The 12,621-nt window shown below is 41.3% G+C and overlaps 3 pseudogenes; 1 reads left to right on the forward strand and 2 right to left on the reverse strand.

The window, feature by feature from the left end:
* Positions 1-12,621, reverse strand: part of LOC104007274 (rab5 GDP/GTP exchange factor-like) — a 72,118-nt pseudogene that overhangs the window by 17,520 nt on the left and 41,977 nt on the right.
* LOC112209954 (small nucleolar RNA U13) lies at positions 6,369-6,480 on the forward strand (annotated as a pseudogene).
* Positions 6,441-8,959, reverse strand: LOC129144492 (grpE protein homolog 1, mitochondrial-like; annotated as a pseudogene).

Consider the following 12,621-nt stretch of genomic DNA (forward strand, 5'->3'; position numbering starts at 1 on the left):
AACACTCAGACAATCCCAGGCCCACACACATCACCTTTCGAAATACTAGGAGGTCAAATGACATGACAAAGCAGCTAGGATCCTAAAATGAGACTTCTCTTCTGTACTTATCACAAGAATGGAAGGCCATTTGCTGACTGAAGTGACGTTACACAGTGCTACCAAGACTGAAATGCACTCGGTATTTGAAAGTGACCATTTGAGAATTGGCTGCTGCCTGTCCTCACTGTCTACTGTGTTAATGTCCTTTTACACTCAGTCCTCAACTACTTTTTTTGTGGGGGATGGAGTCTCACTCTGTTGCCCAGGATGGAGTGCAGTGGCATGATCTTGGCTCACTGCAGCCTCTGCCTCACAGGCTGAAGCAATTCTCCTGCCTCAGCCTCCCGAGTAGCCAGGACTACAGGCGTCCACAATCAAGCTCAGCTAATTTTTGTATTTTTACTAGAGACGGGGTTTCACCCTATTGGCCAGGCTGGTCTTGAACTCCTGACCTCAGGTGACCTACCTGCCTTGGCCTCCCAAAGTGCTGGGATTACAGGTGTGAGCCACCACACCTGGCCTCAGCCCTCAATTTCTAAGGCACACTGGAGCTCGCGTAGGACGCCATAGGCAGGATCACCATGCCTGAATCACTGTGTGTTTCCTGGTCCCACCCTAACTGCACTCCAACTACCCTGCTGCAGGCCTCCCCTCTTGCTTGGTTACTGCTTTCCTTCTGCATCTTGGTCCAGGGCCCCTCTGGTTACTTCTGGCTCCTGACCTTGGGCTCCACAACTTCAGCCTGCCCAGTATCAACTCCTCACTTCAGCTGTGAAACTTCCAATACAGATCTAGCAAGTACCAGCCCCTTGTCTGGAACCTGGGACTCCAAGTCCCCTCTCCTCTTAAAACAACTCATCAGCTCAGCCTTGGCCGTGTTCCCACACTTGGGTGGTCTCTTCCTCAGTGTCCACCGCAACTGGAGTACACAGTGCTGGGGCTCACCCCAGTGAGCCTGGAAGACTGGGTGCTGTGGGAAATGTCATCAATCCAATGCTAGTGAAAGATGTGACTGGGGAATGGTGAAAAATGCACACCCCTGGGAGGAATGAGGAAAGAGGACATCCACTGACTTGTTATTTTTTTGAGAAGGAGTCTTGCTCTGTTGCCCAGGCTGGAGTGTGGTGGCACGATCTCGCTTCACTGCAACCTCCGCCTTCTGGATTCAAGCCATTCTCGTGCCTTAGCCTCCCAAATAGCTAGAAGCACAGGCGTGTGCCACCATGCCTGGCTAATTTTTGTATTTTTAGTAGAGATGGGGTTTTACCATGTTGCCCGGGCTACTCTTGAACTCCTGGCCTCAAGTGATCCACCCACCTCAGCCTCCCAAAGTGCTGGGATTACAGGTATGAGCCACCGGGCCCAGCCGACATCCCCTGCCTTGATACGGATATTCACAGCTTCCTGCTTGAGGAAATGGTAATGGACCAAGAACACAGTCCCCCTATTCCTTGGAGAGTTCAGAGATTGAAAACAATCTCAAACACCAAACACGACTTACCAAAAGCTGCCTTGAGGGAGATGGATAGGTGAGGTCACCACATTCCTTGTCTTTCTGACACCACAGAGCAGCTTCCACTCTAAGGAAGCAGAAACATGAGCTGTTGCTTTCTCTTAAGGTTTGAAACTCAGATGCCTTATTTTCCCCCAATATGTTCTTCCATCAGTAGGTAGTAAGCATAAAGCAAAACAAAATAAGCAACTACCTGATCCTCTTTTGAATGGCAAGATCTTTCATCTCATCATCAGCAGTTTCTGGACAGAACACATATTTATAGAGATGAGTCATGATGTACTTTTCAATCTGATCCATTTATCTTCTCAAGTCATTCTGGAGGCACTGAAATAGCCAAACAGAAAAGCTCAAGAGAGTATATATACTCCTTGTACTGATAGTAAGTAAGCCACTCCTTGTACTGGCAGTAAGCATAAAAGTACTCACAGATTATATTAATCCTTCAGGAGAGTAAAACCTATCCATTAACATTATTTCCAGTATCCACTGTTGCAGGATTTTTCCTTAGTTCAGCTAAGGACGGGGTCCTTGTCCGTCTCAAGGCCACAAAAATTTAGGCTTACAGACGGTTTGAATGGTGAGTAAGACAGGGTTTTATTGGGACTCTCACAAGGCCAGAGTCCCTGCTAGAGTGCTTTCTGCCAGCAGCTAGAATAATGGGTTTTACACAGTAAGAAGAGGTGCCAGGCTCCTCCCCGCTATCAACGGTGCAAACTTCAAGTTCCACCCCAGTGCACAGGCCGGCTGGAGTTTTTCTGGGGACCCCTTCCTACCTAGTGGTGTCTCACCATGACCATCTCATTCTTTTTGCTATATCTACATACTCTTAAATAGATTTAATGCATGTTTTGATAATTTACATATTTTATGGACACTTCTATTTATCTAACCCACCGAACATTTTTGGTGGCTTTATAACATTGCATTATATTAACTGACTTATTCAACTCTCCTCTACCGCTGTGCATTTGGGTTGCTTCCCCTCTTTCATTGTTGTGCACTGTAGCAATAAATAATTTTGTAAGGACTATCTTCTTCTGAGTTAACTTCTCTGTGATACATTTCCAAAAGTGGCATTAACCACTTAATAAGAATAAACAACGTTACAGCACTAAGTACCTATTGCTAGCCACACTCCTCGGAAACTCAGTGCACACTGTCATTAAACCACGTGTATGCACTTATTTCCCTATGGCCCTTACAACAGTGGGCTTGATAATTTGTATTTGGTTTTACTGATTTTATACATAGAATATATGCATTTATTCCTCACTTTCTGCCAAAGAATATTTAAAGTCTATTTAAAAGATAAATGCAGTTCAGCACAACGGACTACAAAATAAAAAGAGTAACAAATAACTGTAATCCCAGTGCTCTGGGAGGCTGCAGCTAGAGGATCGATTGAGCCTAGGAGTTCGAGACCAGCCTGGGCAACATAGTGAGAACCCATCTCAAGAAAGAAAAGAAAAGAAAAGGAAAAGAAAAGAAAAGAAAGATAATTTTAAAATTTTTAAAAAAATTTTAGGCCGGGCTTGGTGGCTCACGCCTGTAATCCCAACACTTTGGGAGGCCAAGGTGGGCAGATCACAAGATCAGGAGATGGAGACCATCCTGGCTAACATGGTGAAACTCTGTCTATACGAAAAATACAAAAACAAAAGTATCCGGGTGTGCTGGCGGGCACCTGTAGTCCCAGCTACTCAGGAGGCTGAGGTGGGAGAATGGTGTAAACCTGGGAGGCGGAGCTTGCAGTAAGCCGAGATTGCACCACTGCACTCGAGCCTGGGCGACACACAGAGACTCCATCTCAAAAAAAAAAATAAATAAATCACACATGGAGAGAGACCTAAATGACAAGACAGAAACGTTTTCCTGGAAGATGTCTAAATTAGTCAAGAGTCAGCCCATACATCTGTCTCTAACTAAACTTTTTAGCAATCATCACTAAGATGAAAACAGTTACGTAATTCAGGGTTCAAAAGATGAAAGCATGGTGTTTTTTAATTGGAGCATTTAGTCCATTTACATTTAAAGTTAATATTGTTATGTGTGAATTTGATCCTGTCATTATGATGTTAGCTGGTTATTTTGCTCGTTAGTTGATGCAGTTTGATGAGTTCATGTCCTTTGTAGGGACATGGATGAAATTGGAAATCATCATTCTCAGTAAACTATCGCAAGAACAAAAAACCAAACACCGCATATTCTCACTCATAGGTGGGAATTGAACAATGAGATCACATGGACACAGGAAGGGGAATATCACACTCTGGGGACTGTTGTGGGGTGGGGGAAGGGGGGAGGGATAGCATTGGGAGATATACCTAATGCTAGATGACAAGTTAGTGGGTGCAGCGCACCAGCATGGCACATGTATACATATGTAACTAACCTGCACAATGTGCACATGTACCCTAAAACTTAAAGTATAATAATAAAAGAAAAAAACTTAAAAAAAAAAAAAAAGATGAAAGCAAACAAATTCTTCAGGTGAAATTCTGACACCAAAATCAAAAATTTCTCCCAACGGTTCTCACAAGGATGTCACAGTAGAAGAACATGAATAAGGCTGAGAACAAACCCCCAGGACGGGCTGTCACAGACCTCATCTACACAGGCCACTGACATCACACACCAAGGGCCGATACATCCTGTGGAAGCCTGCAGCAGTCGACCATCTGGCTTAACTCTAAAAGGAAGGCAGGACGCTGGGGGTCAGGGGCAGTCACCTCATTCCCTCAGTGAAAATGGCCAAGCACTCAAGCACACATGTGATCACGGTGATCACAAGTCATGTGATCACCTTGACTGCAGCCCTAATCACTGTCAACTAGTTACCCATATACATGCCATTTGGTTGAATTAAAATTGATCCCTCATCTATAAAAGCCTAGGTGCTACGTTTAGTAAAGTTTAGATATTTCACTATATGAAGCTCTTATTTATATTCATGACTTCCCATGTTTTATTTTTTATTGCACAGATTTTTAAAAAGTTAATACTATTAAGCCTTTTATCTGGTCATTAAAAACAATTCTTTTGGCTGGGTGCAGTGGCTCACGCCTGTAATCCCAGCACTTTGGGAGGCCGAGGCGGACGGATCACCTTAGGTCAGGAGTTCAAGACCAGCCTGGCCAACATGGCAAAACCCGTCTCTACTAAAAATACAAAAATTAGCTGGGCATGCTACTGCACACCTGTAATCCAGCTACTTGGGAGGCTGAGGCAGGAGAATTGCTTGAACCTGGGAGGTGGAGGTTGCAGTCAGCCAAGATCATGCCATTGCACTCCAGCCTGGGCGGCAGAGCAACACTCTGTCTCAAAAACAAACAAATTTCTTGTAAGTTTTTAATTTTATTTCTCTTTTTATTTTTTTTTAATATATAGAAACAAGGTCTCACTATGTTGCCCAGTCTCGTCTCAAACTCCTGGGCTTAAGTGATCCTCCTGCCTTGACCTCTAAAAGTGCTAGGATTACAGGTGTGAGCCACCGTGCCCAGGTAAAACAATTTTTTGATGGTTCAATTTTTGCTCCTCTCTACAGCTGAAATACGTATCCTAAGGTACCGTTCATATATATTTTTCTTTTTTTTTTTTTCCCCGAGACGGAGTCTCGCTCTCTCACACAGGCTGCAGTGGTGTGATCTCATTGTAACCTCTGCCTCCCTGGTTCAAGCGATTCTCCTGCCTCAGCCTCCCAAGTAGCTGGAATTACAAGCATGAACCACCACGCCCAAGCTAATATTTTATTTTTTTGAAACAGTCTTGCTCTCTTGCTCAGGCTGGAGTGCAATGGTGTGATCTTGGCTCAGTGCAACCTCCACCTCCGGGTTCAAGTGATTCTCTTGCCTCAGCCTCCTGAGTAGCTAGGATTACAGGCACCTGCTACAACGCTCAGATAATTTTTGAATTTTTAGTAGTGATGGAGTTTCCCCATGTTGACCAGGCTGGTCTCAAACTCCAATTTTTGTATTTTTAGTAGTGATGGAGTTTCCCCATGTTGACCAGGCTGGTCTCAAACTCCTAGCCTCTACTCATCTGGCTGCCTTGGCCTCCCAAAGTGATGGGATTATAGGCATGAGCCACCATACCCAGCTCATATCCTAATCTACTTTCTTCTCAATTTTTTCATGTTTAGCTCTTTGATTTGGCTGGAATGTAAGGTGCATGGTATGAAACAGAACTAAAACTCTATACAAGTGTATCTGTCATCACCATCAGCAGTTAGTAAAGCACAACCTTGTTCCCCCTCATCCTCCAGGTGTCATGTAACTTGCTCCTGAGAAATTAAATCTATTTCTGAAATCTCTGGCTGATTTCACTGTTCCGTATTTTCATTTTTTACCCAAATCTCATATAGGTGTGATGACTTTCATTTTAGAATATATTAAAAACTCTGCTGGATTTGGAAACATCCCCGCTTCACAAATTCTTGCTTTTTACCCCCTCACAAAAAAAAAAAAAACATATGGTATATTTGTTTCCCTCTTTTTCTATAATAAATAATGTAACACAGTGATTCAAATGATATTTTAAGTGTTTATACTGACCTGCAAAGTATTTTTTTTTTTTTTTTTGAGACGGAGTCTCACTCTGTTGCCCAGGCTGGAGTGCGGTGGTGCAAACTTGGCTCACTGAAACCTCCGCCTTCCAGGTTAAAGCAATTCCCCTGCCTCAGTCTCCGAGTAGCTGGGACTACAGGCGTACGCCACCACGCCTGGCTAATTTTTGTATTTTTAGTAGACACAGAGTTTCGCCATGTGGGCCAGGCTGGTCTGTAACTCTTGACCTCAAGTGATCCACCTGCCTCAGCCTCCCAAAGCACTGGGAGTGTGATGACTAGGTTTTCACACTGGGTTTTCGTGTGTGAGATATGCCTTGCTCAAACCTTGTTACAGCACTGGCACATTGCCTGTCGGATGTGAAGAAAGACAAAAAAAAGACCCTCACGCGCATAACAGTGGAACTTGGCTCTGACAGGGTTCAGCTTGGTGGTGCTTGCTGAACACTTCCTGAATCTGACCTTCACTCATTGTGAGAGTTTCACAGAGGTTCTTCAGGTGATGGTTATTGTCTTTAATTTCTTCTTCTGGAACACACTGTGTTGCCTTCTCTAAAACATCTGCAAGCTCTAACGAGTCCTTGCAGAAGCCCTGAATGCTACACATATTTGCCTCCCCCACCAATTTTTGGCTGCTCTGCTGCGAGTCCTCAGTATCTGCCAATGCTTGCTTATCTTCTTCCACAGCCTCCTTCGGTTGCTCTTCTAACTTGACTTCTTCCATGAGTATCTTGTCCATAGAGGGAGTATCTGTCCCCCATTTGGTTTGGATCCACATCCTCTTCCAACTGCTGGCAACTGTTCTTTTGTTTTGTAACTGCGTGCGGAACAGAGAAGGCCTGGAGACAATGCCAACACCGGGAGACTGCGTGGCACCAGCCTCACGCATGGAGCTGCCACGGCTGCCCAGGTTGATGATTTAAGTTTCCCCTCGCCTACCACTATATGCCTCTATGACACGTTTTTAATTATTTTTATTCCTTCAGCGTAATTATCAAATACATCTTTCATCTACTTTTCTTCCTTATGACTTATAGATGCTGAGAGCTCAGAGCTATTTCCACTGCCTCACTTCTCATCCTCAGTGCTTCTAGTTTTAAACTTAGGTCCTGGGTTGCTAGCCCTGCTGAAGTTCTCACAATAAGCCTATTTGCTGGTTAAAGTATGTTTTGGATACATACTTCTTTTCTTCTTATAGTAATTACACAGCAGGGCAAATTAATCCTTGCATAAATATATAGTTTAGAAGAATGGAGTGATTTTAAAATATAGAAGGACACCTATCTTTCTACTTATTCTGGGAAAGATCATGGAAATGAAGATATAGCCATGTCTTAAACTGTGTATTTTTTGTCCTCATTCAGGTACAAGGCTTTAAGTACATAACATATAATCAGTATCTCATTTTTTTGTTTTTTGAGACAGAGTTTTTTTGCTCCTGTTGCCAAGGCTGGAGTGCAATGGTGCAATCTCGGCTACCTGCAACCTTCGCCTCCCAGGTTCAAGTGATTCTCCCGCCTCAGCCTCCCTAGTAGCTGGGATGACAGGCGCCTGCCACCAAGCCCAGCTAATTTTTTGTATTTCTAGTAGAGACAGGGTTTCACAATGCTGGCAAGGGCTGGTCTCGAACTCCTGACCTCAGGCGATCCACCTGCCTTGGCCTCCCAAAGTGCTGGGATTACAGGCATAAGCCACCATGCCTGGCTCAGTATCAGATTTTTACAGAAGAACTGGCTAGAAAAAGAACAATGAAACAAGCAAAAGGTGTTATGTTGTGCTTAACTGCTTCCTGAGAAAAAAGAGCTTATCAGAATGACTATTAAGAAGTCTTGTTGTAGAAACTGAATTGATTGCCATGAATGGAGTATTAAGGGATTAATAAAAATTAAAAAAATAAAAATAACTGAATTAAGAAACCCAAAAAATGGGCACTCCAGCCCATTTTAATAATAATAATTATTTTTATTATTCAAGTTATGTTGTACATACTAGGTTTTAAAATTTTTAAATTTAAAAATTAAGCTTTATTAATTTGGCTCATCAATTTAAATTCTTGCTATGATGATTTGTAAGAACAGAAAAGTAGCTGGTGACAACCGTATGTTCAACATAAAAGGATTTTGTGTAAATGACATAGTTGCCTGTCTCATTTGCAATAGAAATATCTTGTTTAAAGGACCTATAGAGGTACTATAAGAGTATGCATGTTTTAACATTAAATAGCTACTAAGAATAGCAAGAAAGAAAACAGAGCAAAATAAGCTACAGAAAAGTATTAGCAAACAACAGTATTTGCTGAATAGCACTAGGTGCGGTGGCTCACACCTGTAATCTCAGCTCTTTGGGAGGCCAAGTTGGGAGGATCACTTGTAATTCAGGAGTTCAAGACTAGCCTGGGCAACACAGGGAGACCCCGTCTCCACAAAAACTAAAAAACTCAGTCAGACATGGTGGTGTGCGCCTATAGTCCCAGCTACTCAGGAGACTAAGGCAGGAGGATCACTTGAGTCTGGGAGGTCAAGCCTGCGGTGAGCTGTGACTGTGCCATTGGGCTCCAGTCTAGAAGACAGAGTAATACCCTGCTTCAAAAAAAGAAAGGAAGGAAGGAAAGGAAAGAAAGAGAGATGTGTTGCATAGTAAAGCATTACATGGAAATACTGCAGTGGGTATGAAAATTATGTAGGTGCTGAAATTTAAACTCTAAAAACAAAAAACATCTAAGTGTAGATAAAGTGTTTCTTGATAAAGATAAAATGGCTTAAAAATTTTAATGCAGTTCGGAAAAGATTTAATTTTCTAGACTTGACCCATATGCTGAAAAGGCTGCTCACCGCCGGCATATACTGGGATTGGTGAAAACAGAAATTATGTGGGAAAACATGTGGGCAAGAGCAGATCAGTCTTCTGGATCTCAGAAATTTTAGAAAGCATAATATTGTGGGATCCAGTAGGAACAATTATCCGTTTATGGCAAGGCTGCCTGGGCAGTTTTTAAACAGGTAAGAATGAATTCTCATATTGCATAGGCCCTTAGGATGCCATCTAGAAAGTTTAGTTGGTGGGAATAACATGAATTTAAAGTTTTTGAGCAGTTTTGATAAACTGAGTACAAAGGCTATTTTATACTACCACATTCTTCACAATGTCAGAGGAACTGCCCCAAGAAATTTATATGATTACTGATCTGAAGTTAGTTAGGTTAGTTCAGGTGTAAAGAGTGTTTATTTATTTATTTGAAAGGACATTAACTTGCAGCCAAAGGCCAAAAGGGCTTCTCTAGGGACATCCAGTTTAAAAAACATTTCTTTCATATACAATATGTGCAGACTTCATGTTGGTCACTAAAGATACCTGAGATAATGCATAGGACTTGGCCACCTAACCATGAAACACATAGTGTAGAAATGGAAAATAGATGGCTTAGTGGCTCTTAAAACAGGAGAAATCTGAGGCCATATCCAGGTCTCTGATTAAACTAGTGATGCCTTACAAATAAACATGGTGATATTTGTACCAGTTAATTACCTCTTTACTTTAGTACACTAATTTAGAAGTCTACTAAATTATTACAGAACAAGAACACATCACACTTCTGAGCAAAAGAAAAACATCAAATCCAAGTTGAGCAATTTTCTAAAACATATTATTATACAGCATATATGCTTAAGTACTACAGTATACATATTCTAAGTTAGTATAGCTATCCCATCAACATTTCAGGTGGGCTCAAGAATAAATACAAAACCTCAGTTTTTAGTTCTGATAAAAATGAAAGATGTATGTCACATGGACTCCGAATTTTTCCATATTAAGATATCTATCATGGTTCCTAACTTAAAAAAAAAATCAATAACAGCTCACTTGTTTTAACTCCAAATGTTTTACTCTAGAGAGAAAAAATATCTAGAGAAAGACAGCTACTTACTTACACAGTCTAATTACATTTCTGAAGGGCGAGAAAGCAAGCTTTTCTCCTTTACAAACTGAATTCAATATCTAAAAATTATTTCAACACAAGTCCACTGCTTATTAGCCTAGTGATTGCTGACCCCAGCTAGAATATAGCTAAACAGTTAAACACCCTGCTGCTTTTCTAATTTCCTTTTTCTTTCTAAGACTTCCTTACTGCACAGAAGGAACTTTTGGAGCTAATTCTGAGTTTAATGGTTATACAATGTTACAACAGAATTAATCCCTATTTACAAAATGATTTCCTTTACAGGGAGTCTCATGAATTATTGCCACTGAAATTATGGGTCAGAAATTATGGATAAAAGAAACAGGTGTGGAAGTCACAATTACTTGACACTGGCAAAATCTAGCTGTGTAACCTGGACAAGTCACTTATCCTCTTGGGCTCTCAACTTCCTCATCTATAAAATAAAGGGACTGAAACTCCATAGCTGCTAAAGTCCCTTTCTTGTCTAAATTCTATCTGTCCTTTCTCTAACTGAATGAAAAAATTCAAAATCAAAATACAAAAAACAAAACAGAATTCAACAACAACAACCCTTAAAATTACTGCCACTGGCCTAACAATGGTTGCACAGAGTTAAAGGTCTACTATGGCAGATTATACTATTTACAAGGTCACAAGTCAAAAAGGCCTGTTACTAAAGCACATAATTCAAGTGGCTTCAAGGTCAGAATTTCCACACAAAGATGATTCAAACACCACTGAGTTGCAGTGGAAAAGTACTAGCCTAAGAGTTGGGTTTTAGCTTGATTCAGAGGCTTTTCTTAGGTAAGTAATTTAACATCTCTTGGTCTGGATTTTCTCAGGCATAAAATGACAAGGTTGCACTATATTATCTCTAAGACCTTTCCTCAAACCAAAACTCTATGTTTCTATGTGATTATTCTCAACCTACCTTTTTGTAATGCATCCCTTCCAAAAACAGCTTGGTCTGTTTATACATTTCTTGGCCTGTCTTGCGGAAGGTCTTGAGAAATTCTATGAACTCCTTAGACACTCTATCCGTTTCAATGCTGGTTTGCCGGTTTATGGAAGGACTGGGAGCTTTTGCTTCCTGAATTTCTGCTGGGAAAATTAAACATAGTAAGTTTCATGACATAAAAGATCCATGCATGGAATTACTTTAAGTATCTTACCTAAGGTTATTTAAATTATGTTTCATCAAAGTTAAACTTGAATTTAAATCATTTTATGTTTGAATGGTTGGACAACTTCCCTTAAACTAAATCTGTTTTACAAGTAGAAAGTATGAGTAGACAAAACTACATTATCTAAAAGATATTCCTACTGGAATAAAAGTTGTTCTATTAGTATTTTCTTTGCCAAAATCTATCATGCTTTGATCTATTCAATCATGAACACTGAAATGGCACCACTAGGCTTCTCAAAGACTGCTGGAGTTTATAAAACTAGTCAACAAATAGAATAACAATCAATAGAAGCACTGAAATGTTAGGTGACTTATAAATGTCAGACAACCTTTCCAAATCCCATTTTACTTAACAAAAAGGCAAAGGTTAATGTGTTTATGTGGAGACTCACAATTATTTACCCACCATTTCGTTGGTGAGTCATACTGATCAAAGTGAAAGAACGCATCCAAAGTATTAATAGCAAGATGAACACAACAAAGCATACAATGAAGAGACAAGGGAAACATGCACTACACTATCCCACCGGCTGGGCAGACAATTCTTTCCCCTCTTCAAATAAACACACTGAAAGGAAAATGGAACATTTACACAAGAGAGATAAGGATGTTGTAACAGGCAGTAAGTGCTTTCAGAAAGTATGAACTACCACTTGGTCTCTGACCACATTCTAAGCCTCCTGATTTTGAACTATGCTCTCTAATGTTTATAAGGAATTTAAGTTCCCCATATCCCAATTATTTCCTAAAAATAATTTTTTTAAAAGGTATGTTTTATTTGATTTTTTTTTTTTTTTTGAGACAGAGTACTGCTCTGTCACCCAGGCCAGAGTGCAGTGGCAAGACTTCAGCTCACTGCAACCTCTGCCTCCTAGGTTCAAGCGATTCTCCTGGCTCAGTCTCCAACTAGCTGCAATTACATGCGAGTGCCACCACACCCAGCTAATTCTTGTATTTTTTTGTTTGTTTGTTTTTGAGACGGAGTCTCGCTCTGTCACCAGGCTAGAGTGCAGTGGTGTGATGTCGGCCCACTGCAACCTCCACCTCCTGGGTTCAAGCGATTCCCCTGCCTCAGCCTCCCAAGTAGCTGGGACTACAGGCGTGTGCCATCATGCCCAGCTATTTTATGTATTTTTAGTAGAGATGGGGTTTCGCCATGTTGGTCAGGCTAGTCTCGAATGCCTGACCTCAGGTGATCCGCCCGCCTCAGCCTCCCAAAATGCTGGGATTACAGGCGTGAGCCACCGCATCTGGCCAGAAAGTATGTTTTAAAGATATTAACCTACCTATTCTACAGTTTCTTAAATTTTTTTTTTTTTTTGAGACGGATTCTCACTCTGTCACCCACGCTGGAGCGCAGTGGATCTCAGCTCACT

Source organism: Pan troglodytes, chromosome 6, assembly GCF_028858775.2.
Source record: "Pan troglodytes isolate AG18354 chromosome 6, NHGRI_mPanTro3-v2.0_pri, whole genome shotgun sequence".
NCBI lineage: Eukaryota > Metazoa > Chordata > Mammalia > Primates > Hominidae > Pan > Pan troglodytes.